At 38.6% G+C, this 19,028-nt stretch overlaps 1 pseudogene; it reads left to right on the top strand.

Moving 5' to 3' along the window:
* Nucleotides 1-10,254: 10,254 nt before the first annotated feature.
* On the top strand, nucleotides 10,255-10,970 carry Cfl1-ps1 (cofilin 1, pseudogene 1; annotated as a pseudogene).
* Nucleotides 10,971-19,028: the final 8,058 nt, after the last annotated feature.

Genomic DNA, 19,028 nt, shown 5'->3' with positions numbered 1-19,028 from the left:
ACTGAAGAACTGAGGTCTGATGGGCACGGGGGCACATGCCTGTTAAACCACTCTAAGAAAGCAAAGAAAGGAAAGTTACCACCCCTTTGAGTACACTGTGGTCTAATAGCAAGACCTAGCTATTACAGGACATGTAGCTATCTGGCAAGAAGCTGGCTCGATCACCAAAAGACAACACAAAAAAGTAAATTCAAGTAAGGATTGCTTATGAGAGCACATTATGTTGGAAAGGATACCACTGACCTATTTTGAACAAAGTTATTGACATTTTATGCAAATGTCAGAAATAGTGTCTTTTTTTTTTCCTGCGTATCTCTGGTGTACATCTGTGTATGCATGGTACATGTGGTACATGCATGAGATTGGACTTGTAGAGCCCAGAGCAGGGATGTTGAACATCTTCCTTGGTTCCCTGCATATTTCATCTACTCTCTCAAGTCTCTTGCTAAATAGGAAGTCCCCCATTTTAGTTATGCCTGCTAGGGAGCGAGCTCTTAGGATCTTTCTGTTTCTGACCCTTATCATTGCGGATCCAGGCATGCACAGCTAGACCTGTCTTTTTACATGGATGCTGAGGATTTGAACTCATGCCATTATGCTGTAGAGCAAATACTCTTATCCACAGAGGCATCTCCTTAGCTCTGAGATCCATACCTGTCCCTTTAAGAACTCCATTGAAATGAATAGATAGCAACACCGAAATAAAAAGTGACAACAAAACCCTTTTTTCTCTCCTTCCCTTGATGGTGCAATCATCAGAAAGCAAAATGAAATGCTACCGTAAAATCACCCTAAAATTCACTGTACCATGCAAATGACTGAGCCAACCAAGTCCAGTCTGTTCAAGCAGCAGTGCTCATAGTTAGTCCTAAGATTAAAAGCCAAATATTTGACAGTAGTTAGGAGAAGTTACATTATTTTACTTAAATGAATTCATCCTAATTTTAGTTCCAACTGCTGGTCCTCGGCTTTTTACAAGATTCAGGTACCTCCGCTCACTGACGAGCTATACATCCGCTCTTTCCCCATGTATTATAAATGTTGCATTAATCAGAGGCTCTGAAGAGGTAGAACGGATGTCGGTTCTGAAAAGGAGCAAGGTAATATGGGTCACTGTTAAATTTAATGACTTAATTTATTGGTGACTATTTTTAGAGTACTTTCTTGACTTTTCAAATTAATTTTTACAATGCACACGCGTTTGACCCATATATTCTTTATTCTACTTCACAAACCTAGTGTCCTCTTTCCTCCCCATCCCTGCTGATAGTATCCTTATTCAGCTGTACTAATAAATACGTTTTTAATTGTAATATTTTGCTTTATTTCTCACTTCTGTTATTAAAAAAAGCCATGGAAGGAGAAAACTATTTCAAAATTGTTTTGCTTCCTTATGAAATGAATTTTGTCCTTTTGCATTTACAATATTCTCTTTCTAGTGTTATAAGATATCAACCATTCTTGTCATAGTTATCCCATGGGCTTTTTTTTATAATCTCATACATTTCTTTGAATGTATGCGAGGAGATTTCCATAGATCAAATATACGGTCAGCAAATCTAAACCAGGTGCTCTTTGTCTGTTATCTCCAGTATTGATGTGTAAGTCTTATTAATAATAAGGACCAATCTACTCGATGATGAGTATTGTTAACACTTTGGGCCAATGACTCTGTATCCAAATAAAAGAGCTTTCATGATACTTATGAAAATATCATCAATAAAATGACTGTGGCTCCTTTGATTTATACACCACACAGTTCTGCCTTCTCTCAGAAGGGTTTCCTGGGAAGCCTGTAGGGAGGCTCTCAGAAACCAAAGACCTCACTCTTAAGAACAATGTCCTTTATGAATATGACTAGAGACAACAATATGCACCAAGGCAAAATGCCCAAAGGTTTTGTTCATAGACTTACTGTATTTTTTATGGCATCCTCGCCATGACTCCAAGTGACACTTGCAAGCTTCTGACAAAGTGAATTTCCCCTAACACAGTGCTGAGGCACCTTTACAATTGTACCCATGTTCGTGTCCCATGAAACTATGCATCGAGGGATGTTCTCTTTTAAAATTTGTATTATAGGACCTTCAAGAGCACTTGCCCCTTTGTCAGAACTTCATGAAGGTGTGAATTAAGGTAGGATAGATCCAGTTTTTAAAAATATCTGGACATCACAGGGTTGTATTCTGGAACATCTTACCACCTCTAGATGCCTTAATACCTTTACAGTCCAGGGAGTCAGGCAAGATCCTAAGACTATTGAGTTAGGCACTGTTCCTTCCTAGCACACATTATCAAATGCTCTAGGAAGGCGTTCTGGAGCCTTCCCACTGAGGACCACTTCCACATTAGGACTCAGGCTGAAGGGTTCTGTAATATGCTTTCTCGAGCTTCAACACCCGGTTTAGCGAACTAGAGTGTTAAGGCATTTCTTACAAAACAAAGTTATATAAGAAATATATAGCTAAGCTCTTTGTGTTGTCTGTTGCCTACGTCTCTCAGTCTTCCTTGCTATTTCCTCATACCTCCAAATATGAAACAAGAACACGAAGTAATTATGCTTTTCTTCTGGGGTTTTTCCCTTCATGATTGACTGCCTCCGTGAGTCACTTAGACCAAAGTCTGGATGTCATCCCTTATAATTTTTTTCCTGGCATGTAATACATTTCTCAGCAATGCAGTTCTATAACAGTAAAATGTTGCATCTAATTAACTTTTGTATTTATTCCTGAGCTCAGGACTATAAATCACTTTTATTTAGAACAAATATAAATTTTTCATACCTTATAAGGATATTACCAATAAATAATTCAACTTCTGAGTTCATTCAACTGATATATTCTTCATTCTGTTATCACTATGTTTGAAGTCAGACTCTATTCTCTCAGACAAAAGTCTTCAGCGCATTCCATACCATCGGATCTCAGTACATCAGTCTAATTTGAACCTTTCCTAATGGACCTCATGAAGTTAGAGCCAACCTGACATTCTTTTTTCAGGACTTAGCAGAGTGCCTGGCAACATAGCACATGCCAAAATATATTGTAAAAATTCAAACAAGGGACCTGTGTTAAACATGTAGATTTTATGTGATAACTTGAGTATAGAGGCTGATCTGTGTCAGGAAGGAATCCACATAGGCTTAACACATCAGTGGGACTTAACAGCATAGAAGAAATGGAATGGATTTAGAAGAAGCAGATAAGTGGGTTTTTTTTTTAATGAAGGACCCAGAACCAACCACAGAGAAGCAGGTCAGAGCCTTAGAACAGTAAAAGTATATTAGGGAGCAAGCTCACATTTCAGGCACTAGGGACAATACAGGAATTTACCAGATATAAGACACATTGTAAACTACATAATAAAAACTAAAGTCTATGCTTAGGGAAAAAGTGTGTTAGGTGAAAAAGAACTATACATATGGTATTTTAAATATTTTGAATACAACTTGGGCTGATGTAATATATCCAATTAAATACTGGAATGGAGTGATCGAGTTAGGCTTATTTTCAAATTAGGTATTAAAATATATTTTGGAAGACAATTATATATTTTTATATTTAGTTAGTTAGTATATGAGTGCGGGTGCTATGCTACATGCTATAGCAAGCATGTGTATGTAGGTCAAGGAGTAGATATTAAAGGACAAGGTGCAGGAGGTAGTTATCTGCTTGAACCATACATAGGTTCCAGAAATGAAATTCACTTCCTTATGCCTTCTGACAAGCAAGCCTACCACCTGATACATCTTTCTGGCTATCCTCATGTGCCTTAGAGTAGTATCACATATTACTTTATGTTCCTTGGTTTATATATTTTAAAATATTAAACAATATCGTATCTGTTATATTGGTAAAATTAAAAGAATATACACAACGAAAAGCTGCTAATTAAACTCATAAAATACCAGCAATAAAAAGAATAGCAAAAAACTTTAAGCTGGGTGTTATTTTATTTGACATTTACATATCATCCAGTTTTTTTCAAGTTTTAAAAAATGTGTGAGACTTTTTTTCTGCATTTATGCATGTGAATTGCATGTGTTTCTTGTGCTGTAGGAGTTCAAAAATGGTGTTGGATACACTGTGACTTGAGTTACAGGTAATTTTGAGCTATCTGATTTGCTTGCTAGGAGTCAAACCCAGGTCTTCTGGAAGAACAGCAAGTACTCTTAGCCACTGATCTACCCTTCCAGTGTCCCTATTCCCAATATTATTGTTGATACTAATAGCAGTATCACTATATATGATAAATGATAGTGTATGGTCACATTTGCAAACACAATATTCTCAAACTCTGTACGTAGGTTCCTTTTTCAGTCCTGCAATAATTCTACCACATATATTCTATTATTACTGATATTTTATAAATAATGGAAGATAGACTAGATAGACATGATTTATCTGAGATATAAAGCTAACAAATCCATACAAGAATTTAAATCAAAGTGGCCTAAGCATGCCAATAATAGGGTCAGGTTAGGTATTCTGAGTTTTGGGGCTATTATTTACGTATCAGTGAGTGCATACCATGTGTGTTCTCTTGTGACTGGGTTACATCACTCAGGATATTTTCTAATTCCATCCATTTGCCTATGAATTTCACGAAGTCATTGTTTTTAATAGCTGAGTAGTATTCTATTGTGTAAATGTATCACATTTTCTGTATCCATTCCTCTGTTGAAGGACATCTGGGTTGTTTCCAGCTTCTGGCTGTTATAAATAAGGCTGCTATGAACATAGTGGAGCATGTGTCCTTGTTATCTGTTGGATCATCTTTTGGGTATAAGCCCAGGAGAGGTATAGCTGGGTCCTCAGGTAGTACTATGTCCAATTTTCTGAGGAATCTCCAGATTGATTTCCAGAGGTGTTGTATCAGCTTGCAATCCCACCAACTATGGAGGAGTGTTCCTCTTTCTCCACATCCTCGCCAGCATCTGTTGTCACCTGAGTTTTTGGTCTTAGCCATTCTGACAGGTGTGAGGTGGAATCTCAGGGTTGTTTTGATTTGCATTTCCCTGATGACTAAGGATGCTGAACACTACTTTAGGTGTTTTTCAGCCATTAGATATTCCTCAGTTGAGAATACCCAAGATACAAGATACAAGATACAAGATACAATTTACAGACCACATGAAGCTCAAGAAGAAGGAAAACCAAAGTGTGGATGCTCTAGTCCTTCTTAGAAGGGGGAAAATACTCAGAGGAGGAAATATGGAGAAAAAGTGTGGAGCAGAGACTGAAAGAAAGGCCATCTGGAGACTTATCCACCTGGGGATTCTTCCCATATACAAACACTAAACCCAGACACTATTGAGGATGCCAAGAAGTGCATGCTGATAGGAGCCTAATATAGCTATCTCCTGAGAAGCACTGCCAGAGTCTGACATATACAGAGTCAGATGCTCACAGACAACTATTGGACTTAGAATGGGGTCTCTATTGGAGGAGTCAGAGAACGGACTATAGGATATGAAGGCGTTGGCAACCCCATAGGAAAAACAACAATGTCACCACATACTCCGCAGAGCTCCCAGGGACTAAACCATTAACCAAGAGTACACATGGAGGGACCCATGGCTCCAGCCATATATGTAGCAGAGGATGGCCTTGTTGGACATCAGTGGGAGTCCTTAGTCCCGTGAAGGCTCCTTTCTTCAGTGTAGGGGAATGCCAGGGCAGGGAGGCAGGAGTGGGTGGTTGGGTGGGGAAGTACCTTCATTGAAACAGGGGGAGGGAGAATGGGATATGGGGGTTCCAGAGGGGAAACTGGGATACGGAGAACATTTGAAATGTAAATAAATAGATAAAAAATATTTAGCAAGGAAAAAAAAGAGTCAAGCTAGATCTCTAGGGAATATGAACAAATTTTCAGGCTAATTGTTTGTTAATGAAATTTTAGAGATAATGGAGTGTCAGGCCCTAACTTTCTTTCTATTTGTACCTGTAGCTGTAGACTATATTGTATTGCTGAGCATGGTGGAGCACATTTGTAATCCTATCACTTGTGAAGTGGAAACAAGGTTGTCTGTATGTCAATTTATGGTTAACATAAACTAGGCTACACAGTGAGATTCTGTTTCAAAACAACAAAACCAAAATAACCAAAAAAATTACCTTGCATGTGCCTGTTAGTAGCCCTAGTGATTCTTAATTTTTTTGTTAGCAAGTATAATTAATGCCATATACATATTTTGAAATATTAGAAGTGATATATTAGAAGACATATTTTTGAAACAAGGTATAATGGAGTCTAGAGTTAAGAATTTGCTTCATGGCTACATTTCAGATTAGAACCCATTACATAGAGGAGGAGCCAGGATCTATGGGAAAGAATTCTCCCACAAATGGCAGGGCTACATGTATACATATGGGTAGTTCCTCTGGTTCTCATCAGGGACAACTGTGACTAGGAATATCATTATGTAAGGGCAAAGGGAGCATCTAGTCATTTTGAAACTGTTTTTTTAAATATATTTTAAATGCTATTTCCCAATTGGTAGTTTGATATATATTTCATATTTTCAGCTAATATTCTATATTCTCTTAGAAAAATATCTCTTTAAATGTTTCACATAATTTCTAATTCAATTATTTTCTTAATGTTGAAATTAAGACTTCTTTATATATTATGGTACAAGTCTTTTCTTGGTTATATGCCTTATTTTCACTGTTATTAATTTGTTTTTGAGGGGGCAGAGCATTTCTTTGTAGCCCTGGCTGTCCTGAAACTCACTATATAAACTAGGTTGGATTTGAACTTTAGAGTTCATGGAAATCTACTTGCCTCTGCTTCCATTTTTCTGGGATTAAAGGAAAGTGCCACACCTGGCTTGATTTTCAATTTTAAAATATCACTTGGTGAGTTTGTTTTCTTCCTATTAACAGAATTTTATACAAGTTTTTCTGGGTAAGTATTTCTGTTTTACTGCTTGGCTATACACTTGATAAAATATTCCAGAACTCAGCATAGCAATAGGTCACAAGGATTATATCTACTTTATTTTTTGAAAAGTTTTATTTTCAGAACACTTTTTGTTCTTTATTGAGATACCAACATTTGGATAAGGTTGCTCTTAGGAGAGGATGAGGGTTTGATTCTTAGGACCTACAAGGCAGCTCACAATGGGTTTTACTTGACTGCCATAGCTGGAGACCCAAAGTGATCTTAAGACATTATGTGAGGGCACAGATGTGTGGCTACAGTAAAGAATGTTGTTGTCTTTTCAGTACTGGCTCATAGTGCATGCATTATAATGGTAGAAGACTCAGTCATTGACCACTGAGAGAAACAAGGGAACACCGTTGAAAGTCCTGATGAAAAGCTCATCGTTGCTCTAAAAGCACCTGTTTCTTATTGAGAAGTGTCTATAGGGGAGAAAAGTGACCTGAAATGTAGGTGGAAAACCTGAAGCTGAACTTGACATCTGAAGGACCAGTGCTTTACATAAAGTAGCAGGCAGCTGGAGTCATGGGTGGCATTTTAAACAGAGGAGGAATGTGGGTGTATCACAGATGTGAATGATCTTTTTGGCTGGGTTGGGAGAGACAGACTATGAGATCCACTGCTGATGAGTACACTAGGAAGAGTCAAACTAAAGACCATGTGGAGTAAGGGTTATGGACATAGGTACAGACATTTAGGAGGTAATATTAAGGCAGATGCAATCCTATTCAGTGACTAGACATGGGAAAGAGGAGGAGGTGAAGTAATTTTTTGATTTCCGGCTTGAGAAACATCCCCATCATCTCTATTTCAAGAATTTCTTTTATTATACATATGCCTGACTGAGAAACTGGAGATTCCATCCAGTTAAAACTGAAACAGAAAGTCTAGGAAAGAGCAAAAGAATTCAGGTTTGGAAGTATTAAGGTGCAGATAGTAAATAGAGAATCAGATGACTCTATTCACTGGAGAGATTATATTCAGTGTAGGGCACAAACTGGCTTGCAGATTTGGGTGTTATCAGGAAGAAGAGTAAGGGTAGAGAGAGTCCTAGAATCTTTTTGGCATAACATGTAGAACCTAAGGAGGAAAGGGGGGAAGTGAGATTTGGAGGAGGGACATCAATACACGTAGGGGAAAGAGCAGGTGTGGATAGCAGTCCTACCTGGCAACTGGCAAGAGCACTGTCAAGGTGTGAGTGGTACGTAGCTCTAAGTATTGCAGAAAGTGAGGAGATAGGTATTCAAGGTCTCTCTCCCCTCTCCCCTCGCCTCTCTCTCTCTCTCTCTCTCTCTCTCTTTCTCTCTCTCTCTCTCTCTCTCTCTCTCTCTCTGTCTCATACACACACACACACACACACACACAAGTGAGAGAGAGAGAGAGAGAGAGAGAGTAACCAATGCAATTCTTCCCATATTCCTCCCACCAAGGTTTTATTTAATATGCGCCAACTGAGGGTCCTTTATAGGATTTTCCAGTATGTGAGTCTCCCTCTGCCTCAGGACCTTTGTACTCATTTCCTTTTTCATGGATGGGATTCACACCAGCTTTCTCTTTATCATTTTCTGGTTTCTAGATCAGTTCTGAGACCTAGATCTTATGGTCACTGAAGGTGAGGTCTTCTTGTGGCAGTGTCAAGACATATTACATTGCTTCACGGGACCTAATTCAAATGAGCTATGAAATACCATGTGAAATATTACCTTAAGCATCTGTTTCCCTCAACTGCAACTCTACAGGAATGGAGGCTTTTTTTCTTTTGCTCAGTTTTGTAGTTCTAATAACTAACAAACTGTCAAAAGACATTCAGCATCCAAAATATACAAGACTTCCTTACCCATTCATAAAATGTAGATGCCCTATAACCTCCTTAATGAATGTGTAAGGAAATAAAGAGCTGATTGGAACATTGTCAGCCAATTTCCAAAAATTTCTGCCAGAAGCTTTATCAGAGAAATCAGGACAAACAAGATAGCTGAGTTCAAGGCATGCTGACAGAATTCCTGGGGTCAAATGTCACCTCTGTCTTGGATTGGATGTATGTTTAGAATGATGAACTAATCATCTCTGACATTTATTTATGTCTCAGGCATGACAATTATACTCATCAGATTGGTCTGTACGGGCATTCTGTGACTTAGTACAGACTAAAACACTCAGGAGAGTGTCTGGCATGGTATTGACCTGTAAGTGTTTAACTTTTACTTTTTTATTATCATCCACTTCTCGTCTTCTTCCTCTTCCCCCTTCTCCTTCTCTTCCTCCTCCTCAAGGTTTTCTTCTATTGCATATATGTCTCACTTAGAAACAGGTTGTTAATTGGCCATGGTAAATAGTCTAAAATTAACTTTACCCCTAAGCATGTTCCTAATTATAGGTCTCAGTCTTCCAGTGACCTGAGTAGGTTTCAGATGCCAAGGTTCTCATCAGTCCATTTTTGTGACAGTCAGGTAGAACACATGGAAACTGTCCATATGTAGCATGCAATTACTTCATCCAGCATTTGGACATGAATATACACTTCCCCATCTAAATGCATAATAGAGAAAGTGATTTATTTTTCTGTGACATCATTCATAGCATGAAACTTACCATTTATTTCAATGAGGTATGTTCTAGGGTCTTGAAGCAAATTCTATTTAATGGCATGCAAGTTCAGAAAAGGAGATTTGTAATGAAAACAATTAATTTTTTGTTTTGATAGAATTTCCACAAGTTGTAGATGACTATATAAACTTTAAATAAAGAAGATTTTTATAGGCTTAATACAAAGGTAAAATACTGAGTGGAGGAAATACATTTCAAATAATCCATTAAAATATGGATACAAACCTTAATGATAAATTATATTTGAGTCATAATGCAGTTATTCTAAACATAGATAACACTATTTAAAATAATTAATAACTAAGAAAATAATACCTAAATTTTAACAACTATTAAAAATGGTGGCACATCCTTGCTATATCTGTACTAAGAAAGTAGACTCGAAGAATCAATTGTTGGAAGCCAGTCTAGGCTACATAGCTAGAAAAAGTAGGTATGTGTGCAGTAATGAAGATCTAGTATCTGCACAACAGAAGACATGTGACTACCACTTATGAGCCCAGTTTATTGTCAACTGACTTATTGTCTTTCAAATAGAATATTATAAAGTGCTTTTAAAGATTTATTTATTATATATTATGTGTGTGAGTGTCTTGCTTGTACTATGTGTTTACCTGGTGTCTACAGAGCCTGGGAAAGGGCACTGGAGCCCTTGGAACTGGAGTTACAGGATGTTATAAACTCCTGTATGGGTTTACAAATATGATGTATTGGTTCAGTTGGATTCGGGCAGCAGCGCTGATAGTTCAGTTCTTCTGTAGCTTTCCTTTTTTCCCTTTCGCTTCTAGAAACAAGGACTCTGGTATATGTGACGGTGTCATCAAGTTGTTCCAGGGCATGAAAGTTCCCAATTCCTCAACACCAGAAGTGAAGAAACACAAAGGCAGTGCCGTCATGCCATCTGCCTGAGTGAAGATAAGAAGATCATTCTGGAGAAGGGCAAGGCAATCCTGGTAGGAAATTAGACAGACTGGATGAGCCCTACACCACTTCTGTCAATATTCTGACAGATAACGACTGCCATTATGCTCTCTGTGAAGTAACCTACAAGACCAAGAACAAGAAGACCTGCTCTTCATCTTCCAGGCCCCTAAGAATGCACATTTTAAGAGCAAAATGGTCTATGTCACCTCTAAGGATGGCATGAGGAAGAAAATGACAGAAATAAAGCATGAACACAAGCAAACTGCTGTGAGGAGATCAAGGACCAGTACACACTGTCAGAAAACCTTGGGGTCAGTGCTCTCAAAAGAGCTGCTTCCAGCCTCCTACCTGGAATATCTAGCAGCTCCAGACCTGCTCTAGGGTGTTTCCGGCTGCAACTTTCTTTTGAGACCAGAAGAACTAAAGGGATCGCATCACGAAGAGGGCAGTTCCTTCACCTCAATTGCCAAATATCCCTCCTACCCTCTGCATAGTCCTCTTCTATTCAATTCCTGATGGTTCTGTTTCCTCAAACTGCCTTTGATCTACTGATTTGTCCTGGGTTGAAGAAGAACAAGACCTGTTCCAGGCACCCAATTTTGGGGGAACCTGCATTTTTTAACAACACCTAAACTCTGCATCCCTCCCCATCCTATGCTGACAGCTTCTAACCACAATAGTGACTCTGTGCTTATCTGTTTGGTTCTTTGTGTAAATGAAATGTAGAAATGACCCTCCTTGCATCAGCTGGTTGCCCTCCCCTTTCCCTTGATCTTGGCCACTCACGAAAACAGAACAAATAGTGAACCATCCACTCAAAATAAATAAATAAAAATAAAAGGCTAATTAGCAACAAAGAGATGTATCATTAAAAATTCCTTAATGACGAGGCATCAATTACTGATATAGGAAAAGGAAGACATTATTAAGTGAGAACAAATCAAATGAGAATATAATTCTTTATTATAATTAGTACATAGACACACAACATATATGTCATTATTTATGCATATGTATATAGATAAATTTTAATAGAAAACTATTGAATAAATTAATCCTTATGAATTTTTTTTCTAGTGACTGCATTTCAAATATGAAAAAACTAGGAGGTTCACCAATCCATATTTTCTATTAGATAGAGCTAACATGGTACTTATTTATATAGAAATAGTTTTAAGGAAATTAAATTCTTTAATGTACAGAAGCAGTCATTCATCATCTCTTGCTATGCACTAAGTAAGTGGTTTTCGACCTATGGGTCCTGACCCCTTTGGGAAGTAGAATGACTCTTTCACAGGGGTTGCCTAAGACCATGAGAAATACCTATATTTATATTGTGAATCATAACAGTAGCAAATTACAGTTATGAAATAGCAATGAAAATTATTTCATGGTTGGGGGTCACCCCAACATGAGGGACTGTATTAAAGGGTCATAGCATTAGGAAGATAGAAAATCACTGAGTGACTAAATAACTAAATGACTATGTTGGGTGATATGATTATATATACCAGAACCTTGACATGACTTTTAAGTTAACAAAACCTCTTCAGGATACTTGCTAGGACAATGTATCAGAAAGTAAATCTACCAAGAAAAATCTCAGTTATGGCTTTTGATATACTAAAGTAGAACAATCATAAGTCAAGGCCAGTCTGAGCAACTCAGCAAGAACTTGAATTAAAAAAAAGTAAAATGTAACAGAGAGGTTGGAGAGATGGCTTCATGGTAGAGTGCTTGCCTAGCATGCAGAAGATCCTGTGTAATCCCTGACACTCCAAAAGAGACAAGGTTCAGTTCTGATATCTCGAGAAGGTTACATCAAGCAGTGAGGAAGCATAAATCTGCATGTGATGGCTCATCCCTGTACACTCAGCACTTGGGAAGTTGAGGCAGAAGAGTTGCCATAGGTTTGAGATGAGTTCCAGGACAGTGTATGTTACTATGAGACCTGTATCTGAAAATCATCTGCCTCCTAAACAAGGAAACACAAAAACCAGAAGCAAAATATTATAAAATACCTATCTAACAAAAACTTATTCTTTTAACTTAATTCTTACATTTTCAACTGGGTTAGGACGCATTACACTTTTAATAGTTTGTTCCAGTTGGATGTTCACAAAGTAAATATTATCTGGACTTACTTATGTTAAGGTCTACCTGGTTTAAAATATGTATATAGGATTGAAGATGAAATGTTATGGTTTCTATTTGGACAACTATTATTTTTTCAGATACCTTGGATGCATTTTCAAGGTATATTAAATCTTTAAAACAGGCCACATTTTATCACTAAAACAATATTTCATTGTACAACAAAACATAATTTAAAAATACTTGAAAATAAAAGTAATCAGTCAGAGACAATTACTATTTAATAGTTTAGCATGTTGTTATAGTTTTATTACTATGTATTTGCTAAGGATACATTGATGAAATAGCCTTTACCAATGTTTCAGAAACATATTATCTCAGTTACTGTTCTGTTTCTGTGAAGAGAAACCACGACTATTATGAATATCTATGAAAGACAGAATGTAATTGGGACTTGTTTATAATTTTAGAAGGTTAGATTGCGGTCATCATGGCAGGAAGCAGGCAGGCATGTCACTGGAACAGCTTAGAGCTTTACCTACTCTCTGATCAGTAAGCAGCAGAGAAAGAGAGAGAGAGAGAGAGAGAGAGAGAGAGAGAGAGAGAGAGAGAGAGGCTGTCACTGGTAGACTTTTGATACCTCAAAGTCTACCCCAGTGATGCACATCCCTCAACAAGACCCCACCTTCAAATCCTTTCCAAACAGTTCCACTAACTGGCAACCAAGCATTCCAATATATAAGCCTATAAGGGGCAATTCTCATTTAAACCAACACATTACTATCGGACCACCACGGCCTAAAACTGGTCTTCAATAACAATAAGGGAAGAATGCCCACATATACGTGGAAATTGAACAATGCTCTACTCAATGATAACCTGGTCAAGGAAGAAATAAAGAAAGAAATTAAAAACTTTTTAGAATTTAATGAAAATGAAGGTACAACATACCCAAACTTATGGGACACAATGAAAGCTGTGCTAAGAGGAAAACTCATAGCGCTGAGTGCCTGCAGAAAGAAACAGGAAAGAGCATATGTCAGCAGCTTGACAGCACACCTAAAAGCTCTAGAACAAAAAGAAGCAAATACACCCAGGAGGAGTAGAAGGCAGGAAATAATCAAACTCAGAGCTGAAATCAACCAAGTAGAAACAAAAAGGACCATAGAAAGAATCAACAGAACCAAAAGTTGGTTCTTTGAGAAAATCAACAAGATAGATAAACCCTTAGCCAGACTAACGAGAGGACACAGAGAGTGTGTCCAAATTAACAAAATCAGAAATGAAAAGGGAGACATAACTACAGATTCAGAGGAAATTCAAAAAAATCATCAGATCTTACTATAAAAACCTATATTCAACAAAACTTGAAAATCTTCAGGAAATGGACAATTTCCTAGACAGATACCAGGTATCGAAGTTAAATCAGGAACAGATAAACCAGTTAAACAACCCCATAACTCCTAAGGAAATAGAAGCAGTCATTAAAGGTCTCCCAACCAAAAAGAGCCCAGGTCCAGACGGGTTTAGTGCAGAATTCTATCAAACCTTCATAGAAGACCTCATACCAATATTATCCAAACTATTCCACAAAATTGAAACAGATGGAGCCCTACCGAATTCCTTCTATGAAGCCACAATTACTCTTATACCTAAACCACACAAAGACCCAACAAAGAAAGAGAACTTCAGACCAATTTCCCTTATGAATATCGACGCAAAAATACTCAATAAAATTCTGGCAAACCGAATTCAAGAGCACATCAAAACAATCATCCACCATGATCAAGTAGGCTACATCCCAGGTATGCAGGGATGGTTTAATATAAGGAAAACCATCAACGTGATCCATCATATAAACAAACTGAAAGAACAGAACCACATGATCATTTCATTAGATGCTGAGAAAGCATTTGACAAAATTCAACACCCCTTCATGATAAAAGTCCTGGAAAGAATAGGTATTCAAGGCCCATACCTAAACATAGTAAAAGCCATATACAGCAAACCAGTTGCTAACATTAAACTAAATGGAGAGAAACTTGAAGCAATCCCACTAAAATCAGGGACTAGACAAGGCTGCCCACTCTCTCCCTACTTATTCAATATAGTTCTTGAAGTTCTAGCCAGAGCAATCAGACAACAAAAGGAGATCAAGGGGATACAGATCGGAAAAGAAGAGGTCAAAATATCACTATTTGCAGACGACATGATAGTATATTTAAGTGATCCCAAAAGTTCCACCAGAGAACTACAAAAGCTGATAAACAACTTCAGCAAAGTGGCTGGGTATATAATTAACTCAAATAAATCAGTTGCCTTCCTCTATACAAAAGAGAAACAAGCCGAGAAAGAAATTAGGGAAACGACACCCTTCATAATAGACCCAAATAATATAAAGTACCTCGGTGTGACTTTAACAAAGCAAGTAAAAGATCTGTACAATAAGAACTTCAAGACACTGAAGAAGGAAATTGAAGAAGACCTCAGAAGATGGAAAGATCTCCCATGCTCATGGATTGGCAGGATTAATATAGTAAAAATGGCCATTTTACCAAAAGCAATCTACAGATTCAATGCAATCCCCATCAAAATACCAATCCAATTCTTCAAAGAGTTAGACAGAACAATTTGCAAATTCATCTGGAATAACAAAAACCCAGGATAGCTAAAGCTATCCTCAACAATAAGAGGACTTCAGGGGGGAATCACTATCCCTGAACTCAAGCAGTATTACAGAGCAATAGTGATAAAAACTGCATGGTATTGGTACAGAGACAGACAGATAGACCAATGGAACAGAATTGAAGACCCAGAAATGAACCCACACACCTATGGTCACTTGATTTTTGACAAAGGAGCCAAAACCATCCAATGGGAAAAAGATAGCATTTTCAGCAAATGGTGCTGGTTCAACTGGAGGGCAACATGTAGAAGAATGCAGATCTATCCATGCTTATCACCCTGTACAAAGCTTAAGTCCAAGTGGATCAAGGACCTCCACATCAAACCAGACACACTCAAACTAATAGAAGAAAAACTAGGGAAGCATCTGGAACACATGGGCACTGGAAAAAATTTCCTGAACAAAACACCAATGGCTTATGCTCTAAGATCAAGAATCGATAAATGGGATCTCATAAAACTGCAAAGCTTCTGTAAGGCAAAGGACACTGTGGTTAGGACAAAACGGCAACCAACAGATTGGGAAAAGATCTTTACCAATCCTATAACAGATAGAGGCCTTATATCCATAATATACAAAGAACTCAAGAAGTTAGACCGCAGGGAAACAAATAACCCTATTAAAAAATGGGGTCCAAGGGGTTGGGGATTTAGCTCAGTGGTAGTGCGCTTGCCTAGGAAGCGCAAGGCCCTGGGTTCGGTCCCCAGCTCTGAAAAAAAGAACCAAAAAAAATGGGGTTCAGAGCTAAACAAAGAATTCACAGCTGAGGAATGCCGAATGGCTGAGAAACACCTAAAGAAATGTTCAACATCTTTAGTCATAAGGGAAATGCAAATCAAAACAACCCTGAGATTTCACCTCACACCAGTGAGAATGGCTAAGATCAAAAACTCAGGTGACAGCAGATGCTGGCAAGGATGTGGAGAAAGAGGAACACTCCTCCATTGTTGGTGGGATTGCAGACTGGTAAAACCATTCAGGAAATCAGTCTGGAGGTTCCTCAGAAAATTGGACATTGAACTGCCTGAGGATCCAGCCATACCTCTCTTGGGCATATACCCAAAAGATGCCTCAACATATAAAAGAGACACGTGCTCCACTATGTTCATCGCAGCCTTATTTATAATAGCCAGAAACTGGAAAGAACCCAGATGCCCTTCAACAGAGGAATGGATACAGAAAATGTGGTACATCTACACAATGGAATATTACTCAGCTATCAAAAACAACGACTTTATGAAATTCGTAGGCAAATGGTTGGAACTGGAAAATATCATCCTGAGTGAGCTAACCCACTCACAGAAAGACATACATGGTTTGCACTCATTGATAAGTGGCTATTAGCCCAAATGCTTGAATTACCCTAGATCCCTAGAACAAAGGAAACTCAAGACGGATGATCAAAATGTGAATGCTTCACTCCTTCTTTAAATGAGGAAAAAGAATACCCTTGGCAGGGAAGGGAGAGGCAAAGATTAAAACAGAGACTGAAGGAACACCCATTCAGAGCCTGCCCCACAGGTGGCCCATACATATACAGCCACCCAATTAGACAAGATGGATGAAGCAAAGAAGTGCAGACCGACAGGAGCTGGATGTAGATCGCTCCTGAGAGACACAGCCAGAATACAGCAAATACAGAGGCGAATGCCAGCAGCAAACCACTGAACTGAGAATAGGTCCCCCGTTGAAGGAATCAGAGAAAGAACTGGAAGAGCTTGAAGGTGCTCGAGACCCCAAAAGTACAACAATGTCAAGCAACCAGAGCTTCCAGGGACTAAGCCACTACCTAAAGACTATACATGGACTGACCCTGGACTCTGTCCCCATAGGTAGCAATGAATATCCTAGTAAGAGCACGAGTGGAAGGGGAAGCCCTGGGTCCTGCTAAGACTGAACCCCCAGTGAACTAGACTATGCGGGGAGGGTGGCAATGGGGGGAGGTTTGGGAGGGGAACACCCATAAGGAAGGGGAGGGGGGAGGGTGATGTCTGTCCGGAAACCGTGAAAGGGAATAACACTTGAAGTGTATATAAGAAATACTCAAGTTAATAAAAAAGAAAAAGAAAAAACAAAAAAAAAACAACAAAAAAACCCAACACATTATGCTAAAATATTTTCATTTATAATACACAATAAGACTATATTACATTATGTGGTCACCTTAGCTTATCTCTAGTCATGTTGTAATCGGAGTGAATTCAGGGACTTTTAGGTACTAAGAATTATGATGTCACTACCCCAAAATATCTATAGTTGAGTCTAAAACTTTATTATTATAAATTGAAAATTCCCTAAGTAGGGTTGATATTTCAAAGAATGTGTGGAAAAAGACTTTTATTTGATACTAACATAAGGAATCTAAAAGTTTATAAAAATTTACAAATGCACACCATTGGTTTTGGTCTTTACACAAGATGTTATTTGCAATACAGAAAAAGAAGCACTGAGAGAAGAGATTACACTCTACACACATCTCTGACTCCAGAGGAAAACACCAAACGCCATCTGGGACTCTGGTGCACGGGGGCTCCCGGAGAGGGCGGCGCCGATCCTCCTGATTGCTGCCCCCGCAGAGAGCTCATAAGCAACACCCCACGAGCAAACTTGAGCCTCGGGACCACAGGTTAGACCAACTTTTCTGCTCCAAGTGACCTGCATGGTGAATTCAGGGCACAGGCCCACCGGAACAGCTGAAGACCTATAGATAGGAAAAACTACACGCCCGAAAGCAGAACACTCTGTTCCCATAACTGGCTGAAAGAAAACAGGAAAACAGGTTTACAGCACTCCTGACACACAGGCTTATAGGACAGTCAAGTGACTGTCAGAAATAGCAGAACAGAGTAACACTAGAGATAATCTGATGGTGAGAGGCAAGCGCAGGAACCAAAGCAATAGAAACAAAGAGTACATGGCATCATTGGAGCCCAATTCTCCCACCAAAGCAAACACAGAATATCCAAATACACAAGAAAAGCAAGATCTAGTTTCAAAATAATATTTGATCATGATGCTGGAGGACTTCAAGAAAGACATGAAGAACTCCCTTAGAGAAATTCAGGAAAACATAAATAGACAAGTAAAACCTACAGAGAGGAATCACAAAAAACTCCTGAGAGACACAGCCAGAATACAGCAAATACAGAGGCGAATGCCAGCAGCAAACCACTGAGCTGAGAATAGGTCCCCCGTTGAAGGAATCAGAGAAAGAACTGGAAGAGCTTGAAGGGGCTCGAGACCCCAAAAGTACAACAATGTCAAGCAACCAGAGCTTCCAGGGACTAAGCCACTACCTAAAGACTATATATGGACTGACCCTGGACTCTGACCCCATAGGTAGCAATGAATATCCTAGTAAGAGCACCAGTGGAAGGGGAAGCCCTGGGTCCTGCTAAGACTGAACCCCCAGTGAACTAGACTATGGGGGGAGGGCGGCAATGGGGGGAGGGTTGGGAGGGGAACACCCATAAGGAAGAGGAGGGGGGAGGGGGATTTTGCCCGGAAACCGGGAAAGGGAATAACACTTGAAATGTATATAAGAAATACTCAAGTTAATAAAAAAAAATAAAAAAAAAAAAAGAATGCTTGTCAAGTTCTCAGTGAAGATCAACAATTATTTTATATAAAAAAAAAATCCCTGAAAGAATTCCAGGAAAACACAATCAAACAGTTGAAGGAATTAAAAATGGAAATAGAAGCAATCAAGAAAGAACACATGGAAACAACCCTGGATATAGAAAACCAAAAGAAGAGACAAGGAGCCGTAGAT

Source organism: Rattus norvegicus, chromosome 6 (genome assembly GCF_036323735.1).
Source record: "Rattus norvegicus strain BN/NHsdMcwi chromosome 6, GRCr8, whole genome shotgun sequence".
Lineage (NCBI taxonomy): Eukaryota > Metazoa > Chordata > Mammalia > Rodentia > Muridae > Rattus > Rattus norvegicus.
Note: the sequence above shows the minus strand (reverse complement) of the source record. Positions and strands in the feature narration are given on the sequence as shown.